This window comes from Triturus cristatus, chromosome 12 (assembly GCF_964204655.1).
Source record: "Triturus cristatus chromosome 12, aTriCri1.1, whole genome shotgun sequence".
In the NCBI taxonomy this organism is placed as follows: Eukaryota; Metazoa; Chordata; class Amphibia; order Caudata; family Salamandridae; genus Triturus; species Triturus cristatus.
In genome coordinates this window covers 586,806,062-586,829,208 of record NC_140595.1, presented here as the reverse complement: position 1 = coordinate 586,829,208, position 23,147 = coordinate 586,806,062, and the positions used below count along the sequence as shown (strand labels likewise).

At 44.6% G+C, this 23,147-nt stretch overlaps 1 long non-coding RNA gene across 1 annotated transcript in view; it reads left to right on the top strand.

The window, feature by feature from the left end:
• Positions 1-23,147, top strand: part of LOC146776327 (uncharacterized) — a 124,561-nt gene that overhangs the window by 5,199 nt on the left and 96,215 nt on the right. The window contains exon 3 of the long non-coding RNA XR_014972207.1: positions 11,960-12,001. This is a non-coding gene — a long non-coding RNA (uncharacterized LOC146776327). The remainder of the gene's footprint in view (positions 1-11,959; positions 12,002-23,147) is intronic.

Genomic DNA, 23,147 nt, shown 5'->3' with positions numbered 1-23,147 from the left:
GCTTGTCCATGGGGCAGGTTGCTTCATAAATCTACTTGCCCTGTAACAAAATCCACTTGTCCCTTTGGTTCCATGTATTGTGGCGACAAATTATGGCAGCAAGCTCATTATACAGGAGCTCTGATATAGCCACTCTGATTATGCCAGGGCTCATACCATAGTAGGGTTTGGATACTAACAATTCCCTCATGTTGCGATGTTTCTGCATATTTACATACTGGGGCTAAAGGTAGTGATAAGCAATAGTTCCTTGGTTGGACTGGCCTTTCGAGTCTTTGCAGACCTACTAACTTGCTTGTTTTAAGGGTTTTCATCAACTCTTTACCAAATTTTGCCCATAATGAGAAAGGTTGGAAATTTACTCCTGACAATGACAGACGTAAAACGCCTTCCAGGGTTTGGGAAAAAAGTGGTTGGAGGGAAAGTGAACTTGCAAACACTCAGATTTTCGCATGAGCAAATCTACACATGCACATTTGCTCATGCTAAAATGCAGTTCACAAATATTTTTTAGGAGTACTATTTCTTGGCCTACTTCTGTAAATTCTTGTGAATTCATGAAAGCTGTATATCTGCACTTCATGCAAGGACATATACCATGGGCACACTTTTGAGACTTTCTTTAATAATTGGGCCCCTAATTAGGTCTGGTGTTAGTCATGACCTTTTGTGTTAAAAAAAATTCTGTCTCTCTATCGGCTGGCTTCACTGTGAGTGACAGCATTCTGCTCTTTCACAAGGAGCATATCGGCATACAAAGTAGTTTTTCCAATGTTTGTCATAATGAAGAGGGCCGGCAGCTCCCACACCAATAAGGTTTTACAAAAACCATGCCAAAACAAGTCACACATTGACAAAACTAGAAGGCTGAACATCAATTTCTGTCCTACTGGTGTTGCCAGTGCTTGTTTATTTCTGTGTTTCCCATAATCTTATTGAAACTGGCTACATCGATTATTCCATTATGAATATTTTTCTGAAATACTAGCATATTTCAACAAATTTTACTAAATGATGCTGCAAAGAAATGGTACCTAAAATTTGATAGTAGTTTAGTGAAATTTTGTTTCCTACTTGCATTTTTTTGTGAACATTGTATTTTGAAAGCAAACAATCATCGATCTTGCTTTCAAGTGTTTGCATATATGTGTATATAATCAGAGAGCACTCTGGGAGCGTTTTACATAGCCTCATATTGCATTAACTTTGAAAACATGTGTACACATTTTTATAATAAAACCACTGTCCATAGTGCAGTCCGAGCTTACAACATTTACTTAGAGCGCTCACCCTAATAATAAAGTCTTTGCATTAATGAACCATAAATACAAGTTTGAACAGCATTAACATATGGACACAAATGTTATCTTAACTGTAGACAATGCCCTTCCCTGGTACATAATGTGGTACAGTAATCTGGCAGCCAAAGGGTATGTGCTGCAGGGGGTTGTGCCTACTTGTCCCAAGGACAAAATACACATAAAAACTGGTTGCCCTTCACCCCAAACAATACGTCCTGGGCGTCGGGCTATAGGAATTCCACATCCCTGAATGATGTGTCTGGAATGGCCATTATAATATGTTCATTTCATAATAAAAAGTATTATTATGTAATAATCATTGACTAGTATCAGTGATAGTAATATAAGTATTGATAGCTCTTTGTTACAAGTCGCAGTATAGGAGAAACATTTCAAATTATTATGTGTGGCTGAACCTCTATGTGGCTGGTTTATGCGTGTTGATAGATCTAGCTAAGAAAGGAAGGACCCACAATTATGAGAGACCCACCACCCCATCTCTAGGATCAGAGTGGGCAATAAGATTCTACCCGGTAGTCTATTGAAGTTTGTGTGCATCGAAAAACAGAGGCCCAGACTGGTCACAAAGAGGGCCGAGACACATTTCTCAACATCTGGACAGCCTTTCTGCAGTAGGTTTGGGAAGTGATTTATTCTGCTGATCTTGTTTTTATCTTCCTTTTGGTTCTATTCTACAAGTAGCAACATGGCATTCAAAGCCTCCGGTGCTGGCTCGAGGAAGAAGGCTATCCTTCAGGCTGAGGGTTGGTCTTACGCTGCTTTCATCAGAACCTTCTAGCTGAAGTTAGCACATCATATAGCTGAAAAAGTCTTACAAGTCCTATGAACTTACATATTGGCACAGCCTAAATGTCATGCCATAAAATGGTGATTTTCAAAGCTTCAGTGCAGTGCAAATCTGGCATTTCATTAAAAACTAGGAAAGCATATATCCTTTCAATCCTTCCCAGGTGTTGGAGTTGTTGTGTGTTGGTATCTGAAAGATATTGAAAAAAATCTTGACTCATGTTTTTCTCTCTTGACAAGTTCTTCCTAACTTAATGGATTGGCTTCTGTTGTGGGCATTTTCTTTCCACCTTCTTTTCCTATATAAATGTGTTAGTGGTGTTTCTCAATGGATCTTCCTACTGATGTTTGCAGCTGATAAGGCTATTGATTGCATGCTATGTGATCTTCTAAGGCCTCTTGATGATGCCATAATAAGTTTATCACTGCCATTATTGCTTATAGAAGTATATCATACTTGTCTCAATAGCTTTACTAAAATCACCACTAGCACACATGAGCAGAACTCAGTGGAAGGGGTAAGAAACACTTGCCAGTTTTACTATTCTCTGCAATGGTTAGTTTTTCTTTGGGGCATTGGGAAATCTACTGGGTGTGACCTTCAAAATTATAGGGTTTGTAAGACCCACCATCATTATAACTTCATTTTTAATTTCCTGTTTGATTGCTTCCAGCATACCAGTGGGTATGCCCTTTCCAACTCTACCGATTTAACTGAAAGGCTATGGCTTTTTAGCCAGACCTACCACCTACTGATTTCATCCCACATGTTTAGGCCAATTTGCGAGATTAACACAAAATTGTTAACCGCCCAGCTCAGGGTGATCATGGTAGGCTGGCTCTGAGTTGCAAGAAGGGGGAGCAGGACAGCCCTCGGCCAGACAGCAGATGCTTTTTTGATCAGGATTCTTGCACCTCCAGTAGGGAAAGGCTGAATAGGACACAGAAACACAGTGAGGAATTACAATCGTGTCCCTGAGCCCCATCTTCCCCTACATGCAAAGAGGGTTGGGGTAATCGATTTTTTCATCACAGGGTGCACAACAAAACGCACTTAAGGGGAAAACAAAGAAGGGCTAAGGGATGGAAATACATACTGAGAGTGTGGAGAGAATAAGGGGGAAGAGAAAATAAAGAAAAGGAGTTGGAAGACTCCATCAGAGAAGAAGGCAGTACAAGAGTGGCTGTGAAAAACTAAGAAATAAAAGGGGAACAGGAGAGCAGAGGAGAGAGGGAAATGGAAGAGAGGTGACAATAAGAAAGAGAAGGGACAAGGGGAGTAGAAATAAATTAGGCTTACAATGGCTAGGTTAGAAGGAGTAAGAAAGCTGGAAACTTTTTTCAAATGTATTCTCTGAAAAAATTGCTTAAAGAACACGCTGAACACAATTATATGAGACTTTGATACGACTTGTGCCTCTTTCCCTATTTTTCAAAAAGGATTGATGACTTACACACTCACTGATGAGGGGGAAAATCCTGGTCAGGAGAGAAAAAATATGCAAAAAAGAAAAGGAAGCAACGAAGAACTAAAAAAAGCGTGTTAGAAACATGAAATGTGCACATATATTAGACAATGCTACTATATCAGCAGTTGTAACTGAAAACGACCCTAATATCTTACTTGCACCGTTAGCTGATTTTTTTTTTTTTTGTAAACAAATTTTATTCGCCAAAGACACATCCAGCGAAGCTCTGTGACCCAGAGACTTCAACCGTTAGCTGATTTTATTTTCGAAAATTAATAAACTGTATCACATAGCCATCAAGACTCTGGAGTGCATTTATTGAACAATGGCTCATCAATTCCTGAAATTAAGGAACAAACTTTTAGACCAAATTCTGATTTTAATCCACAAGTAAAACAATTAGACCTTTGTTAGCTACTACCACATTAGAAAACTCAATGCACTCTCTTATATCCAAGGATGATAACTGTACTTTAAATCAATCTCCAGTAGATTTTATTATTCTTTTTGATTAAAAGATTTTACCTCTAAATAGATCTTCTTTACTGACTTGTTTGTCCGACATGGGTGTGTTAAATATGTTGAGAAGTAGTGCTATACATACAGATCTTATATAACAATCATATAATGGTAAACTCTCCAGGGTGACTTAATTCAAAAGTAACCGTGAATTGAATGCTTGAAAACTATTAATACTTTCTCAGTAAATGAATCCATGTTACTCCCCTCTACCCCACATTAAAAAACATAACATGTCAGTTCTACAACTATATAAAAGAAGTATATCATGATGATTACAAAATAAATCAAGAAAACCTGGTAAAAATATGAAAACAATAGTTAGATCAGGGCTGCGTGGGATGCCGGTTTCTATTCTGGAACAGGAAAAAATTTCTTGTGAAACCTTAGAGGAGGGTGATTCATCAAAATGGAATTGGCTAGCTGGTTCGAATATGTGACGTTACAACGCATGCCATTACATCACATGCCGTTGCAACGCCAACCTTTACCCCGACTTTCTGTCGGGGGAGCGCTGGAAGTTGGAATAGATTAATTTCTATTCCAACTCCAGTGTGTGCAACAGTAGGGAAGGGGTTGGAGTTTAATCCAACACCTTCTACCCACTGCTGCACACCTTTTTCGCTGCAACGGCATGCAATGTAATGGCATGCGTTGTAATGGTTGCGTAGTAAAGGCTGTTTCCCGCTGGTTCACTCAATTACAAGAATTATCCAGAACACACAATTGACCAGCATATTCGACACAGGGATTAAAACCCTCTCCTGGAATATGGCAGAATGTTCACAGGATAAGCAAAAATTGCCCTTTTATATAGTTTAAAAGTAATACTCAAAAGACATGGTGTAATTGCGATCTTCAAATTGACAATTATTATGTTATTAGCTGCCCTGCCAAATAATTCAGGAGACATGCTAGTGCTAGGACCAGCAATTATGTTAAGTATAAAATAAATATGGTCTGTTATACCCATTATTCAAACTTGGTAAAATACATGAAAAGTTCTTTCAATGCAAGGGTGAAATCTGAATTTGGTAACCTCCTGCTGGTGAATTCTTATATACCTCTGGCATTAAGAATCTTTCATTGACTAAATTGCTACTGTCATTCATAGCCCAGATTATTAAATTGGAGCAATGCTCCTTAATAATCATGCTAGGTCATCTTAATTCCTTTGTTGAATCATGCTATTTGTACTTATGCAGATGAAGAAAAATAAGAGGCCTTAAATATTCCTTCTCAAATATTTCGAGCAAATAATAAAACAGAGAAGTGTGGGTTTTTAATTAAAGAGTTTTTAAGAGAAAATAGGTCTCTTCCTGTAAATAGATTAGATAGCGGTGGCCCTGCAAATTGTACTCAATGCTGTAGGAAGGTTTGTTGTATAATACACTCTGTAAATGCCTCTTACTATATCTTTGGGCTACTGTTTGATATGAATACCATTGATAATTCTTATAGTGATAACAAAGTCTTATCTTTCGCATTGACTTTTTATTAGAAGAAGCACAGTTTTGTAGTTGTAAGAAGAGATGCTTTATTGTAAGCTCTCTCAAGGGAGAATACGCTTGAATACGGGTAAAACTACGAACTTTAGAGAAGAGTTAAAAATAGCTACTGCAGATATGTCTGAGCTCGAACAAACCCCACTTACTAGGTTTGAACCTTATATTAAGCCTTTTTCGGAAAGAATATCACAAGGGTGTAAAGCTCAAAAACCGAACTTAATTGAGGTAAGTTATCTTTCTGAACACAAACTTACTAGGAAAATGAATAGTTAGATGCCAATTCTTGTATTTTTCCCCAATGAGAGGAAAAATAATTAGCCTTTTAAAAAGGAGAAGAACTTGACGAAAACATCTTACCAAAAAGCGCCATGCAGAACAGAAATGGGTTGAACTCAGAGAAACAGTCATTTTGAGGAATACAAGAGGCTAGCAGCAACGGAAGTAAAGACAAATAGAATTAGTAATTGGGAATGGATTTACTACTTGTCTTAAGTGTATGCTTCTATTTCAGCCGATTCCATCTAGAGTCTATCAGAACATCCCTCCCTTGAAATGGAATGTGATCATGAACCTCCCTCGGCTGAACAGATCGTCTGGTACTAAGGGACCTAACTAAATCCCTATCAATATGATAAAAAAGAAGCAACTCTCTGGTCCTTATTTTTATTTCCCCATTTTTGAATATTGTTACCAGCACTGAAATATTCCAAGATCCTGGTCAAGGTGTACTGTAGACACCAAATATATAAGGGGTCCCATAATCTTCCTAACATTTAGAGTTCAAAAGCTTTAATAGATTCCGTGGGGACCATTTTCACAAAAAACATATTAGAACATTTGCTAAAGTGAGTGACTGATAATGGGATAATAACTTTAGAACAAGAAGAACTTGGAGGACAGAGTTCAAATTTAGAAAACATTGCCGTAGTTCAATTGATTAATGAAAAATATGCTACAACTATAGGTCAATTTGTGTATGTGGCTTGTATAACTTTTTTTACTGCTTCCGACTAAGCTAACCTTGTGGAAGAAGCAGCGAAATCTGGAAGTTCCCCTACTTTACTACGATTAATAATAGCCCTGCATACCCCAACGTTGGGTCAAGTCCAATTGGGGCTGGGGGCGCCCATGGGCATAAAAAGTTTATCATCTTCTAATTTCGTATTGTTTAAAATGACCCCCTAGCATTACGTATGCAACAGAAATAACTGACCCCCCAAAAAAATGTCCTTTCATAAACACTGAGAGTAACATTTTGTGTAAATTGTGTAACTTGAATACATTAGCTGAAATACAGTCCATTAGATTTGAGTTTGGGTAAATAGCAATTTTGTGCTGGGCTTAGCGGTAGTTTTACGATGGAGGCATTGATTGATTCACTGTGAAGATAGTTATCTGCAGAAATTATGGTATTCAGCATTTTTCAACAAAAAGATAGAGGACAGTATATTTAGCAGAAAAGCAGAATTTGCCTTTGAACAATTTAAAGATTGAGAAAATTTAAATTGAGGGTATGGCACCATTAAAGTCTTATAATGTAAACAAATCTGAGATGTAGAAGGGCTATCTCAATATCTCAGATATTATTCAAATTTTAACCCCTTCGCTGCTAGGCCTACACCCCCCCCCCCCCCCCCCCCCCCCGTGCTTAGCCTTTTTTGGCTATTTGGGGTAGTGCGCGCTTAGGCCCCTGTAACTTTTTGACCACATAGGGTATCGCCAAATTTGCGTCCTTTTCTTCCAACATCATGGGGATTCTAAAGGTACCCAGGGTTTGTGGATTCCCCTGGAGGGGTCCCAGAAATTAGCCAAAATACAGCTATATTTTGTTTTTTGGGGGAAAAAATGGGAAAAAAGGGCCTCAAATGAAAGCGTCTGGGTTTTTCCCTGCAAATGGTATCAAAAAAGGGTTTGTGGGGCTGAAATCTCCATTTCCCCAGCTTTTAGGGAATGGCAGACTTTTGTCTGAAAACCAATATTTTTTACACAGTTTTGGCATTTTTCTGGGACATAGCCTATTTCTGCTATTTTTTGTGCTTTAAACCTCCTTCCAGTTAATGGTAGAAATGGGTATGAAAGCAATAATGGATCCTGTAAAGCTCTACATTTTAGAAAAGCAGACAAAATTCTGAATTCAGCAAGGGGTCATTTGTGTAGATCCTTCAAGGTTTCTTTATAGAAACTAACAGTTAAATATAGGAAAATTGAAAAATAGTTGAAAAAAACCAGCCTTTTGTGTCAACGTTTTCACCTGTAACTTCTTCTAATTATGACAGCTCTTTGAAAGCAATATACCGTTACATCCGCTGGATCTTTCTGGTTGTGGGGATATATAGGACTTGTAGGTTCACCAAGAACCCGACAAACCCAGAGTCAAAAACTGAGCAGCAATTTGCAATGGCTTTTTATTATGTACCGGGTATATAGCAATTATTGTGGGAAAATGTAAACATGGAAAAATCGGTATGAAAGACATCTATGTATTTCTGAAATGGGAACAAATTATAGAGTTTCGAAACAGTAGATATTTGCACATTTTCGAAATTGGGAATACTCATACTAGCTTGAGAATTATCAGTCATTTTTCAAAATGACTTCTTTTTTACACAATGTCTTTCATTTGGAAGGCAGAAATGCATCGAAAGTCAATAGGTAATAACAGTTGCTTTACAAATATGAATTACCCTATGTCCCCCGATAGAAATGGTACCTCACATGTGTGGGTAGGCATAGTGCCCACGACAGGAAATGGCTCAAAACCGAACGTGAGCACACCACATTTTCACAATGAAAAATTACCCTTTTTAAGCAAAGTGCCTAGCTGTAGTTTTTGAACCCTAGCTCTGCCGCCACCTAGAGAAACCTAGTAAACCTATACATTATTGAAAACTAGACACCCAGGGGAATCCAGGATGGGGTGACGTGACTGCCTCTCACCAGGTTCTGTTACCCAGAATCCCTTGCAAACCTAAAACACTGAAAAGAAAACACATTTTGCCCACATTTCTGTGGTGGAAAGTTCTAGAATCTGCGTGGATCCACAAATTTCCACCCACCCCGCGTTCCCCAAAGTCTTTAGAGAAAAATGGGACCTCACTTGTGTGGGTCGGCCTAGTGCCCGCGACAGGAAACGGCTCAAAGCGCAACGTAAACACACCTCAATTTCGCAGTGAAAAATGACCCTTTTTTGGCAAAGTGCCTAGCTGTAGTTTTTGAACCATAGCTCTGCGGGCACCTAGGGAAACCTAGCAAACCTATACATTTTTCAAAACTAGACACCCAGGGGAATCCAGGATGGGGTGACTTGACTGCCTCCCCCCAGGTTCTGTTACCCAGAATCCCTTGCAAACCTAAAACCTTATTTTAAAAAAACACATTTTCCCCACATTTCTGTGGTGGAAAGTTCTGGAATCCGCATGGATCCACAAATTTCCGCCCACCCGCATTCCCCAAAGTCTTCCGAGAAAAATGGTAACTCACTTGTGTGGGACGGCCTAGTGTCCACGACAGGAAATGGTGCAAAACGCTACGTGGACACACCTCAATTTCGCAGTGAAAAATAACCCTTTTTTGGCAAAGTGCCTAGTTGTAGTTTTTGAACCATAGCTCTGCCGGCACCTAGGGAAACCTAGCAAACCTATACATTTTTGAAAACTAGACACCCAGGGAAATCCAGGATGGGGTGACTTGACTGCCTCCCTCCAGGTTCTGTTACCCAGAATCCTTTGCAAACCTACAAAATTGTCAAAAGAAACACATTTTACCCACATTTCTGTGGTGGAAAGTTCTGTAATCCTCGTGGATCCACAAATTTCCACCCACCGCGCGTTCCCCAAAGTCTTCCGAGAAAAATGGTACCTCACTTATGTGGGTTGGCCTAGTGCCCGCGACAGGAAAAGGCGCAAAACGCAATGTGGACACACCTCAATTTCACCGAGAAAAATGACCCTTTTTTGGCAAAGTGCCTAGCTGTAGTTATTGAACCCTAGCTCTGCCGATACCTAGGGAAACCTACCAAACCTACACATTTCTGAAAACTAGACACCCGGGGCTTTCAGAGAGGTATGGCTTGCGTGGATCTCCCAATGTTTCCTTACCCAGAATCCCCTGCAAACCTCAATTTTAGGTGGACAAATCACTTTTTTCACACATTTTTGTGTGGGAAAGTTGTGGCATCACCGGGCTGACACAAATTTCCTACCACGCAGCGTTCCCCCGGGTCGCCCGATAAAAACGGTGCCTCACTCATGTGGGAGGCCCAAGTACCTGCGACAGGCAAGGGCCCAAAACGTATTGAGGCAACATCAAAATTGCCAATCACAGAATGTTTTGGGCCCTTGCCTGTCGCGGGCACTTGGGGCTCCCACACAAGTGAGGCACCATTTTCATCGGGAGACCCTGGGGAACGCTGGGTGGTAGGAAATTTGTGTCAGCCCGGCGATGCCACAACTTTCCCCCACAGAAATGTGTGAAAAAAGTGATTTTTTCATCTAAAATTGAGGTTTGCAGGGGATTCTGGGTAAGGAAACGTTGGGGGATCCACGCAAGTCATACCTCCCTGGAATCCCCGAGTGTCTAGTTTTCAGAAATGTGTGGGTTTGGTAGGTTTCCCTAGATAGCCGCTGAGCACGGGGCCAAAAACCCAGGTGACCCCCCCTTGCAAAACCAGGATGTTTGGTGATAGGCAATTTTGATGTCGCCTCAATACGTTTTGGGCCCTTGCCTGTCGCAGGTACTTGGGCCTCCCACACGAGTGAGGCACCATTTGTATCGGGAGACCTGGGGGAACGCTGGGTGGTAGGAAATTTGTGTCAGCCCGGTGATGCCACAACTTTCCCACACAAAAAAGTGTGAAAAAAGAGATTTTTTCAACTAAAATTGAGGTTTGCAGGGGATTCTGGGTAAGGAAATGTTGGGGGATCCACGCAAGCCATACCTCCTTGGAATCCCCAGGGTGTCTAGTTTTCAGGAATGTGTGGATTTGGTATCTTTCCCTACATGGCCGCCAAGCACGGTGCCAAACACCCAGGTGACCCCCTTGCAAAACCAGGATGTTTGGTGGTAGGCAATTTTGATGTCGCCTCAATACATTTTGGGCCCCTGCCTGTCGCGGGTACTTGGGCCTCCCACACGAGTGAGGCACCATTTTTATCGGGAGACCCAGGGGAACGCTGGGTGGTAGGAAATTTGTGGTACAAAAGGGGGTGGTGATGGACGGAGCATCAGAACCAATCAAACACTCACACCCAGTCAACAGATCTGGGTTTGATCCATCACCGTTCTTTAGCCCACTCTGCCACCCCAGTTCAGACATGGCCATATACAAATCAGTCTGACCCTGTGCCTCATGGGAACAGTCCAGCCCGAACTGCCAAGCCATACCTTCCCTGGACCGGAAGCAAGCTTCCTAGGACCGGTTTCTGGCATTTCAGCCGTCTTCAGCCAGGCTTGCTTTAATCCAGTGGCAAAGTGAGCAAGGGACTCACGTCTGAGCATACCATGCCAACTTATGGCGAACAAAGCGGTACAAAAGGGGGTGGTGATGGACGGAGCATCAGAACCAATCAAACACTCACACCCAGTCAACAGATCTGGGTTTGATCCATCACCGTTCTTTAGCCCACTCTGCCACCCCATTATTAATCTGGATATGGTTTACTGTTCCAAAAAGAAAAAATACAATCTTATTTTTTTCTCTTGTATCGAAAAAAGTTCTGCCCTACCTGTAATAGAATTTGGACAATTGTGTTTGCTGAATATTCTGGTATTAAGAATGAATATGCTACCATTGAGGATTGTTACTGGGGCTTTGCAAGTCTTAAATGTTAAGGATAGGCTGTGTGAATGATTTAATAGTGGGATTCAAGACTTCGATTATGTTTTGTTATCTGCCCAGCATTTTACTGCATGTGCTGTCAAATAGAGAATCCTCTTTCTTTAAATATGGTGTTTTTTCTGTTGACAGGGCTCATCAATTTATATTGTCTGCAGATAATAAAATTATATGTTTCAGAAGTTTTTAGTTTTTTGAAAGTTTGTTTGTACTGAAATTAAATTAATTATTGCTTATATTGTCTGTAGTAATAGTCTGTTGGATCTCATTGAAGAGCTAAATTATTTATTATAATAAACCGATTACCCTTCACAACATACGTTGCTGCTTTTTTTTAAATGGTTTTACCAGCACAGACTTGAATCGTACTAAGTAACGATAAAAGTAACTAGTTTCTAACAGGGGCTACCAATGTGTGTATGTTTTTTTACGTATTGCACTTATTAAGGAAGGTCTAATGTATTTAACTAGCATATGTTACAGTTAAATAACTGGTATCCTATTTTAATTTAATTTACATAGTGCTTACTGCCCCTGGCAAGGTGCTTTATTCCAGAACCCAAGGTAAGTGGATAATGCAGTGGTAATTCGGAATAGTCATATGCTTCCCGGAAAAAAAGACATTCTATGCATTTACACTACTTTCTTTGTGGTAGATCAGAATGAGTACCACTTTAGTGTTATCATTAGTGGCAAATACTTGTTGAGAGATATAAATGGGATGCAGAGATTAGGTAATGTCATGTTGCATGGATAGAGTTTTAAAGAAAGAGAGGTTATTTGCAGAATAACAATAACAGATAGTAAAACACACAGGAATGAGACTGGGAGGAGGCTAAACTCAGAAATATAAACATTTAGAGGATGGAAGATAAGAAGTCAGACACTGCATCAACCATCTGAGGGGCCTGTGGTCTGTCTGAACCCAGAAGTGAGTCCCAAACAGGTATGGTCTCAGCTTCTTCAGTGCCCAGACCACAGCGAAAGCTTCCTTTTCCATGGCACTCCACCTCTGTTCCCTGGGGAGTAGTCCCCGGTTAAGGAAGTCTACAGGCTGGTCTAGGCCCTCTTCGTTCAGTTGTGAGAGCACCGCTCCCACTCCATGCTCTGAAGCATCAGGCTGTATGACAAATTCCTTGGAGAAGTCGGGTGCCTTGAGCACGGGTGCCATGCACATGGCGGCCGTCAGGGCATCAAAAGCCTTCTGGCAGGACTCAGTCCAGATCACCTTCTTGGGCTGCTTCCTGGAAGTCAGCTGTTAAGGGGGCAACAATGGTGCCATACCCCTTAACAAACATCCTGTAGTACCCGGTAAGTCCTAAGAAGGCCCTCACCTCTGTCTGGGTCTTGGGGGGCTCCCAAGCCAGAATGGTGTCAATCTTGGGTTGTTGGGGCGCCACCTGGCCGCTTCCTACCTGGTGTCCCAAGTACACCACCAAACCCTCCCCGATCTGGCACTTACTGGCCTTGATCGCGAGGCCTGCCCTCTGCAGCACCTTCAACACTTCACCGAGGTGCTGCAAGTGTTCTTCCCAGCTGGAACTGAACACTGTGATGTCATCCAGGTAGGCGGCACTGAAATCCTCCAGCCCAGCCAACACCTGGTTGACCAACCTCTGAAAGGTGGCAGGGGCATTCTTCAACCCAACAGGCATCACCCGGAACTGGTAATGTCCTTCTGGGGTTGAAAATGCTGACCTCTCCTTGGCCCAATCTGTTAAGGCAATCTGCCAGTACCCAGATGTTAAATCAAACGTGCTGAGGAACTTGGCAGCACCCACCCGATCAATGAGCTCATCAGCTGTGGGGATGGGGTGTGCGTCAGTCCTGGTGACGGCATTGAGCCAACGGTAGTCAACACAAAACCGCAGTTCTGGAGTGGCACCGGGTGCAGCAGCCTTTGGGACCAAGAACACTGGCCTGGCCAAAGGATTGTTGGAAGGCTCAATCACCCCTAACGCCAACATCTTAGAGACCTCCTCTTTAATGCTGGCCTTGACCCGGTCAGTTAACTTGTAAATCTTGTGCTTCACAGAAGGGCTGTCACTGGTGTCCATGTCATTGGTACACCAGTGACTAACACCTGGGGTCAGGGCAAACTGTCCCAACAACTGGTGACTGTCGCTCTGCTGCTCTGGAGTCAGTGTAGGGGAGAGGATCACACCTTTCACTGACCCATCGCACTCCTTGGTAGACAAGAGGTCAGGGAGAGGTTCACTCTCCTCTTCCACCCCATCATCTGTCGCCAAAATCATGCTCACTTCAGACCTCTTGAAGTGGGGCTTGAGGCAGTTCACATGGAGGACCCTCAATGGGTTCCTTGGAGCCTGCAAATCCACCAGGTAGGTGACATCACTTTTGCGCTCTACCACCTCAAATGGCCCAGTCCACTTGTCCTGCAAGGCACAAGGTTCAACTGGGGCCATGACCCACACTTTTTGCCCAGGTTGAAATTCGACCAGAGTGGCATTCTGGTCATACCACTTCCTCATTTCTTCCTGGTTTGCTTCTAGGTTCGCCGGAGCGAGTTTCCTGAAGTGGGCAGTTTGGTTTCTGAAGGCCAGCATGTAACTAAACACATCCTGGGAAGTTTTCCTGGGAGCTGCCTCCCAGCCTTCCTTCACCAAACTCAGAGGTCCTCTAACAGAGTGACCATACACAGGCTCAAAGGGACTGAACCCAAGAGACTTCTGTGGTACCTCCCTGTATGCAAAGAGAAGGCACAGCAAGAGGATGCCCCACTTACTCCTCATGGGTTCTGTTAGACCCTTAATCATGCCCTTCAAGGTCTGGTTGAATCTCTCCACCACACCGTTACCTTGTGGGGGTAAGGGGTGCTGAACTTGTAGGTTACACCACACTCCTTCCACAGGGATGTCATATACTTGGATATGAAATTGGTCCCCCTGTCAGAAACCACCTCTCTCGGGAACCCCACTCGGGAAAAGATCCACATTAATGCCCGGCCCACCACTGGCACCGTCGTTGTCCTGAGAGGGATTGCCTCCAGGTACCGGGTGGCATGGTTCACCAAGACCTGGATGTACCTGTTGCCCATGGCTGTCTTGGGATCCAGTGGCCCCACAATGTGCATCCCTACCCTTTCAAAGTGCGTTCCAACCACTGGAAAAGGTTGGAGAGGAGCTTTGACCTTCCTTCCACTCTTCCCACTTACCTGGCAAGTTTGGCAAGACCTGCAATGTCCATCTGACTGCCTTCACATTTGGGGCCAGAAGTGGGTGACAAGCCTGTCAAAGGTCTTGTCCTGCCCCAAATGTCCTGCCAAAGGCACGTCATGATCCGGACTGATCATCAGCTGCCTGGTCTGCAGCCTGCCTCCGCAGACCCTCCAGAGAAGGGCACTCCTTCTGCTCCTTGCAGAATTCCTCCATGGTGTGACCCCCTTCTTGCTCCCAATGGGTCAGGTCAGAGATGTCCCCCAGTTCAGCTACCTGCTCCCTGTAGGCAACGGGCGTCCCCCTCAAGGTCCGCCTCCTCCCGGTCAGTGGGAACTTCAGGGGCCGGTTTCCCAAGCCCATTGCGCTTTCTCTTGGCAGGGACTTGGGACACTGTTTCAGGCTCCAAGTCCTCTTGATCACCCTCTCTGGCCGCCATTGACTGAGTGGACACGCACACCCACTCTGGCAACCCAAGCATCTCCAAGTGAGACCTGAGCTCAACATCCTCCCATAATGACTGATCCAGGTCGTTACCCAGCAGAAAATCTATAGGCATGGAAGGGCTCACAACCACCCTCAAGGGAGCGGAGACCCCCCCCCCACTCAAAGGGAACCTGTGCCACCAGACACTGGCGCTCTGTATTGTCCACTGCAATTACTTGGTGGAATGCCCCTGGGACTGCCTGCTTCTCAGAGACCAGGTGACACCGGACTGAGGTCACACTGGCTCCAGTATCTCTGAGAGCCTCTAACCTTTTCCCATTGATGGTCACCCAGGTGCTGTATTTCTTTGTGTTAGGAGGCACCGAGTTTCCTGGGACCATATCACTGTCCCCTAGTGAGATGAGGGTCATTTCTGCGGGATCCCCACCCTCCTGTGGGTACTCCTCCTCGGCAAGCGCTACACTTGCCAACACCTTGGACTGCCCACCGGTGGGTGGCTGTGCCCCCTTAGGGCACTTGGAGTCACCCTTCGTGTGACCCACCTGACACTTGCGGGGGCCGGTCTCAGCAGGCTTTCCTGACGAGACCCCTTGTTTCTTATCTCCTGGGGGATGGGAACCTTTACCCTGGGTGTTAGTTTGGGGCCCTTTAGAGAACTTCTGTGTTCTACCCTTGTCCCCCCCACCTTTCTGCTAGGGACACCTTTGGCTGAGTCTCCCCCATATGCTTTCCTGTGGACCCTGGTACTCACCCAGCGGTCCGCCTCCATAGCAAGCTTCCTGGGGTCAGTCAGCTTACTATCAACTAGAAGCTGGAGCAGATCTGCAAAACATAGACTAGACAATTGCTCCCATGCAATCAAATTGTAGAGCCCAAGAAAAGCTGTCACTTTACTGCCCTTCAAAGAAAAAAGGGGAAGGTAAGCGAAAATTACGCCTGAGGCCTATGTCATACTCTCTGATTGGACGTCTTGGGCGGTTACCGGAAATGCCTTCCGGGTGCTCGCCCGAGTCCACAAACATTCAGTATTGCCTGAAATGTATCATTTATCCTTTTTTCCCTGAGGACGCACACAACATATGGGTCTCCAAATGTACGATTTTTTACCTCCCATCCTTCTGTCTTACCCTCCCCCCTTGCATTTTTGTTGATATTGATCCTTTAATTTCCGGGTCATTATGACCCCGAATGTCCTATTTAAAGATGGCGATGTACAACCACGCCGGTACATCGCTGAATCGCTACTACACGGGATTACCTCGGAACTCTCTTTGAAATGGATTTTAATGTAAGTGATTCTACGTTTTGTGTCTCCACTTTACGCTCCTCACCCGCCCCACCCATTCGTGAAGATTGGGTTATTTATTTAAACTTTTCATCTAAATTTGCGTTTGGCTTGATAAACTAATATTGCGCTTTAAAATCGCCTGCGCTCAGTCCTTATTGCTTCCTCCTTTTGTTCACTCTACACGCCGCTGCCTACACAAATATGGGTGTGTCTCCATGTTAGTTTTTGGGAATTTAAAATCCTGCTTACAGCATGTTATACCATGTTCTTAGACAGTTTGATAAACATTTCTTGTAATGTACACCAAAGGAACTATCTTTCAACCATATATATTATGAATGCGCGTAAAGGCTTTTATAGGACAGTACGACTTTGTGCCCTTTATTAGTACTCTCTGCTGAGTCTATACTTCTTTTTGATCCCTTTCTCTATCCATTGTACCTTTTTTTTGCAGACCTGGTGATGTTAATGTGTACATTAATTTATTTGACCGGTTGATTACAGAATACGAAAATTAAGTACTGTATTTTGTTATTACTAAGGATAACCAAAGGTCTCATGTTTTATGTTACTATGCTGCATGGACTCACTTTCTTATTGTGGATCACGCCCATATATAACTATCCTTTTATGAGACTAACAGCATTAGCCTTTTTTTAAACTTATGTTGCTTGCAAGATTCTGTAGTACATTAGATCATTTCTGTTTTAAGATAAGCCGTTGCCAGTATTACACCACTTTGCTCACTGTTTTATTCTGTTCTTTATTTTTCTTGATTTTCCTTAGTATTCCTACATGTCCTTATTGGCTTACTGGCCTTTCTTTTGCTTTTTGCTCTACTGCTTACAGAATTCTCTCTGGTTGTCTGGACTATTCTGTTCACTACTCACCACGGTTGCAACACTGCAGTTTTTTAATCTTTGTAAATAATAACAAAACTTATAAAAATGACGTTTTACTTGATCACTTTTTTAGGTCTCGCCTCAGCCAGCGCACATGCGCTGCTCTGGCGAGACTTTTAGTAAAGGGGCTTCAAAAAGCTGACCACACGCTTTTGCTTGTGGCCTAAAGCTTGCAGTTACGCTCAGTTACGTGCACAGGCGCCATCTGGCTTTCCTCTCTCGTCATGGCTCATTAAACGCATCGCTCGCGGACACCCTTACAGCGCACGCACATCGCACACCACTCGTCAGACGTGCTACCTTGTTTTAAACTTTCAACGCGAGGCGCGTGCGCTTGTTGTTAAGTATCATCTCACTGCAACCATGGAACTCATGCCTAATAATTGTTTACACTGAGAGCACTCACGCACCTGCATGATCAAACCAAGCTTGTACACTAGCTTGTACACTATAGTTTCAACTCCTTTGAGAGGATGTACCGATTTGTCTTGAACGTTCCAGTGCCCTACTTGCAACACATCAGTGCATGCTTATGAGACTTTAGCAAATGAACTCGATCCGTTTAATAATTTAAATTTTTGTAATCTGCCTTCTCGCATAGCCGTGCCCCTCCGATCCGCCACGTCATTACCGACAAGCCCCTACCCTGGCCACGTGACATTGTGACATCACAGCACCCGAAAATGCTCTTAATTCGCACAGCTACCGGCGCCCATCATCCCCGAACCGCACACAACTGTGGCGGTTCCACGCTGACCTGAGCGTTGCCTTACAATTTGGATTCACTCCAGAATTACGGTAAGCCCGTCCTCACTATCTTTTTTCCCACTCGGCTTGTCCCGTACTCGTCCCCACTCTGATTCTCCCCCTTGTCGCCCCAGGGTTTACCATCCGTAACCACTCGTGGGACCAATTGAGGCTCCAGATCGTTCCCGGCTGATCCTCACGCCCCTTTTGGACTACTACTACGACCTGTAAGCCTGTCCTCCCGCTCCCCTGCCTCTAGCCAGGCGTCTTGCTGAATCTGCTGATTGACTTCCACATCTTATCCCCCTCTAGCACACCATTCCGGGTGCACGTCAAGGTTCCCAAGTCATCCGTACCGAGCCCTCCATCTGACTTCGCGGAGGTCTAATACCCCGACCCTGCGTCACCCAATTTCTCCTTCTCAAGGTAAGCCAACCACCCTTGGCTTCTACCAAGCCTTTGCAGCCCACCACTTCTGCCTCACATCCCCTCCCTTCTCCACAGGACTCCCTACATCCACCGGAGCCCCCACACCTTACTTCGCCCCCCACGAACAGCCTTCCTACCTGGCCTGTGGACATATGGCAAAGTCAATAGCTCTGGCTAAACACTTATAAGGCCCCAAAGGCGAGACCTATTGGCTATGCCAATGCTAGTTTCACTTGGAGCACGTTTTTGGTGGCATCTCTCTTTGCCTTTCCGCCGTGGTGCTACATTTGGAACTTCCTCTCTTGCAGCCTCGAGAAAGCCCTGGCTAAAAAAGCCAAGAAGGGCGAAACACGTGTCGGCTGTTCAATTTCTCCAACAAAATTGATTTTTTTGCACAAATGAAATGATAAAGTGGCGGATGCCAATAAAAAAAAATGTCTTTTTCAATTCAAATCATCAATGATCATTTGAGTGAAAGAGAAACATATGCTCATACTTCCATTTTCACGTTACTGCCCTTCACCCAGCCATCCAGTGACCTGCAAAACATATCTACACATTCCAACCAAGTGTTGGCATCTGACTTCTTACTGGACTTGAACTGATCCCTGTACTTTTCAGGAGTAAGACCATACTTAGTGAGGAGGGCATCTTTCATGTCTGGATAGGTGAGGTGATACCCCTTACCCAAAGCTATTAAAGTATCCCTTGCTTCTTCTGGGAAGAGAGGACACAATCCTGCTCTCCAATTCTCCTCAGGGACCCCATTCATGTGGATTGCTGCCTCGTACCCCTGAAACCACCTTTGTATGTCATCCCCCTTCTTGAATTCTTTGCCTACATTCTTAGGGATGTGCACAATCCTGTCTGCCTGTCTTGATGGGTTGCTGCCACCATCTGAGCTGGCTCTACTCCACTGATCCAGCTCCTTTATCCTGACCACATGCTCTAACATCATCATTTTCTCCTTCATGGCTAACTTAAGCTTCTCCAGTTTTACTGCAACTCTCCTGGCTTCCCGCCTGTCCTCCAGCTCTCCTGGGGAGAGGCCACTGCTGCCTGGCCTGGAGGGTTCCCCCCTCCCAAAAGCACATCTACCTTAGGAATAGGCTCCTCCGCCTCTCCACTGAGATCACCAGACTGCTCTCTAGCTTGTCTGGCTGCTACCCAGGCCCTCAGCGCCTTTTGTAGGTCCTCCTTCCTCATGAGGGCTCTGACTTGCACTTTAAGGTTTTTGCAAATTGATTTCAATTCCCTAACATTGGAGGATTCCAACCTATCCTCCTCAAAGGCAATTTCCAGGGATGCAACAGATGATGCTCTTGATTCAGGCATGATGAAGTAGCAAGTTCAAACTGGCAAAATCAAAAATAGGCCAAAAAGAAAAAGAACCAGTATGTGGCACGTAGTGGCCTGCTATATGGTAGTAGTGCACACCAATCACTGTAAGCCAAGTGCAAACGCAAGTCCTATCCACACCGCTGACAATCAATGTTCGAAATGGGATTTTTGTTAGGCTAGGGCATGTGCCAAAGCCTGGCAGAAACCACCACTCTAGTCAGGATAAGGGAGTTACACTCCTAAAATAACCCCTGCTCACCCCTTTGGTTGCCTGGCACGAGCAGTCAGGCTTATCTTCGAAGCAGTGTGTAAAGCATTTGCACATATCCAACAGTAATACAGTGTAAGCACTACAAAAGGACACCACACCAGTTTAGAAAAATATCCAATATTTGTATATACTTAAAACAAGACCAAAAACGATAAAACAAAATCCACAATACAGTACTTAAAAATCTTCGGTTATCAAAATATGCTTGAAAAACAGTTCCTTGATGTTGATAGCTCCGTCCGGGGCTATCACGGCGTCGTGAGCAAACAGATACAAACAGTTCTGGCTGATCGCGGTGTCGCGGGCCAGCTATGGTGTCGAGAAGACCCGCAAACAGTACCTTTTAGAAATGCAGGGTGTCAGCGAACTCTCGTTGAGCTTCCGAAAGCACGGCGTCCGCAGGCGTCGGTTCCAAAGGTCGGTGCAGGAGTCGTCGGGGCCCTCGAAGTCACACGCGTAGCAGATCGATCTCCTCTCTGTTGGAGTCAGGAGCGCTGTCGGGTGCTGTGGTGCGAAGGGCAGCGGTGCCATCAGGTCGTGTTGCGAACAGCGGCTCGGTGGCGGTGTCAGATAGCGTCGTCGGTGAGACCAGGGTCGCTGTGCGAGGTGAGGGCGATGCTCGTCACGGTGCTGGCCGGTCACGGTGCAAGCAGCGGTATTGTCGTGGCTGAAGTGCAGTCGTCGGCTGACGAACTGGAGTCGATGGTGCCGGCATCAGTAGGCCAAGGCTACGGTGCGGGATGAGAGTGGTGCGTCGTGTAACTTTACGAGCGGTGCCCTCGAACCACGGTGAAAGCAGCGGCGTCGATTTCGGCGTGGAGGAGGCGTCGTCGGGGATACTAAGGCATCGTCGTGAAGCGAGGCGATGCGGTGCCCACAGGTCGCGGTGCGAGTAGCGGCTCAGTGGCGGCGTCAGCAGGTGTCGTCAGTGAGACCAGGGTCGTGGTGCGTCGTCGTGGCAGTGCCCCTGCGGTGCCTTCAGGACAGAGTCGGCAGCGGCGCCGTAGACGTCGTTGGGTTGCTTTTCTTCTGTTGCAGCACAAAACACACAGTCCCCAGTGCTGAGGGCAGAAGAGCTTGAAGTCTTTGCTGTTCCTGAGACTTCTTGAACAGGGGGCAAGCTCTACCTCAAGCCCTTGGAGAAACTTACAAAGTAGATTGCAGAAAGTTCAATCCAGTCCTTTCACTGCCCAAGACAGAAGCAGCCACTGCAGGCCAACACAGCAAAGCACACAGCAAAGTGGTAGTTCCTCCTCACAGCTTCTCCGGCTCTTGTTCTTGGCAGTCTTCTTGGTCCAAAAGAGTTCTAAAGTTCAGGGGTCTGCGCCCCAATATTTATATCCTAAAATCCTTTGATCTCTTAGGCAGAGAGTGTCTGTGCCCAGCCAGAACCAGTTCTGCCTTCTCTGGTGTGACTTCCTGGCAGGAGGTGGAGACGGTATGGTCAGAGGCAGACCAGGCCCTTTGAGGTGCAAGGAAATCTCCTCCCCTTCCCCATTGCAGCCCAGGTCTATTCAGTCCTTTCCTGACCCACCGAGACTATATGGATCCAGTCCTGCTCTCCAGCCTTCTGTCATCCAAAATCCAGACAGGCAATCCACATTCCAGCAGAGACACAAGGGATGACTGAGCAAGAAAATACCTACTTTCTAAAAGTGGTATTTTCAAACACAGAATGTAAAAATCACCTTCACTAAAAGATGCATCTTAAGATTCTGAGTTCAGGCATACTAAAATTTAATTTCCTACCTAATTCACCGGGCCAGTTATGTTTAGAAGATGTTATAAACAAACTCCCCATTCTGTCATATGGGGAACAGGTAGCCTTGCAATAGCAAAAAACGAAATTGGCCGTAATTCGCTATCGGGACATGCCACACACACCCAGGCATGTCCTACCTTTCGCATACACTGCACCTGGCCCACAGGGGAACCTTTGGCCTACCATAGGGGTAGCTGACATGTAAGAAAAGGGAAGGTGAGGGCCTGGCAAGGGTGCGCACTGGCCAAGCCGACATGGCATTTACAAACTGCATGCAGACTCCGCAATGGCAGGTCTGAGTTACCTTTTCAGGGCTAGTCACGTGGGTGGCACAATTAGTGCTGCAGGCCCACTAGTAGTATTTGATTCACAGGCCCTGGCACACTCAATGCACTTTACTAGGGACTAACAAGTCAATCAAATATCCAATCATGGAAACACCAATCCATAACACAATTTACCAAAGGAGCACTTGCACTTTACTACTGATCAGCAGTGAGAAAAGTGCGCAGAACCATTACGCCAGCAAAAACAGAGTCAATACCGGGAGGTCAGAAAGCAAAAACTCGGGGGAAACACGCCAAAAGATGCCAAGTCTAACAATTGTTCAATGGACTTTCCCCACAATTCTGCATTAGAGGTTGTTTACACACTAAAAATAAGTTATGTGACTGTGTAAGAGTATCTCCCCAATTTTCAGTAAGTTCCATTGTAGAATGTTTCTACAGCACACATAGCTGCCACGGTTTCAGATGGCTTAGTGTGTGACATTTTCTTGGTTTCCGTGTCGTAATGAGTGACATTCAGTGACTAAATGTGCAACACTTAGAGTGACCCTTTTTTTGCAAGTAAAACCAAGCAATAAAGTGCATGGGAGCAGATGAATATCAGAAATGACATCATTTTAAGCAATGAGAAGCTCTACACAGATCTTGAAAGTACTGCAAAGCACCAAAAATGAGTCACTGAATGTCACTCATTACGACACGGAAACCAAGAAAATGTCACACACTAAGCCATTATTGAGCCTTGTTTTTTCAATAACCAGGTGTACTTTGAATGCTGGGATTTGGATGTCCCTAATGTATGAGAGGAACACAGCAAACTATTATTCCCAGCATGCAAAGTGTTCAGGATGTAATAGTCAGCATTCATAGTGTGACAATTCACATGAAGGGCACAACAGGTAGAAGCAGAGTATTGCCCACACTACAATCTTAGTGCCATGTGACACTCAGAGCCACCTGCTAACACAAATGCCACCTTCTAAGTAACTCGAGAAACTGTGTCTGACCAGGGCTGGACTGGCCTCTTAAGATTATTTCCTTTACTAACTGCACCAGTTCA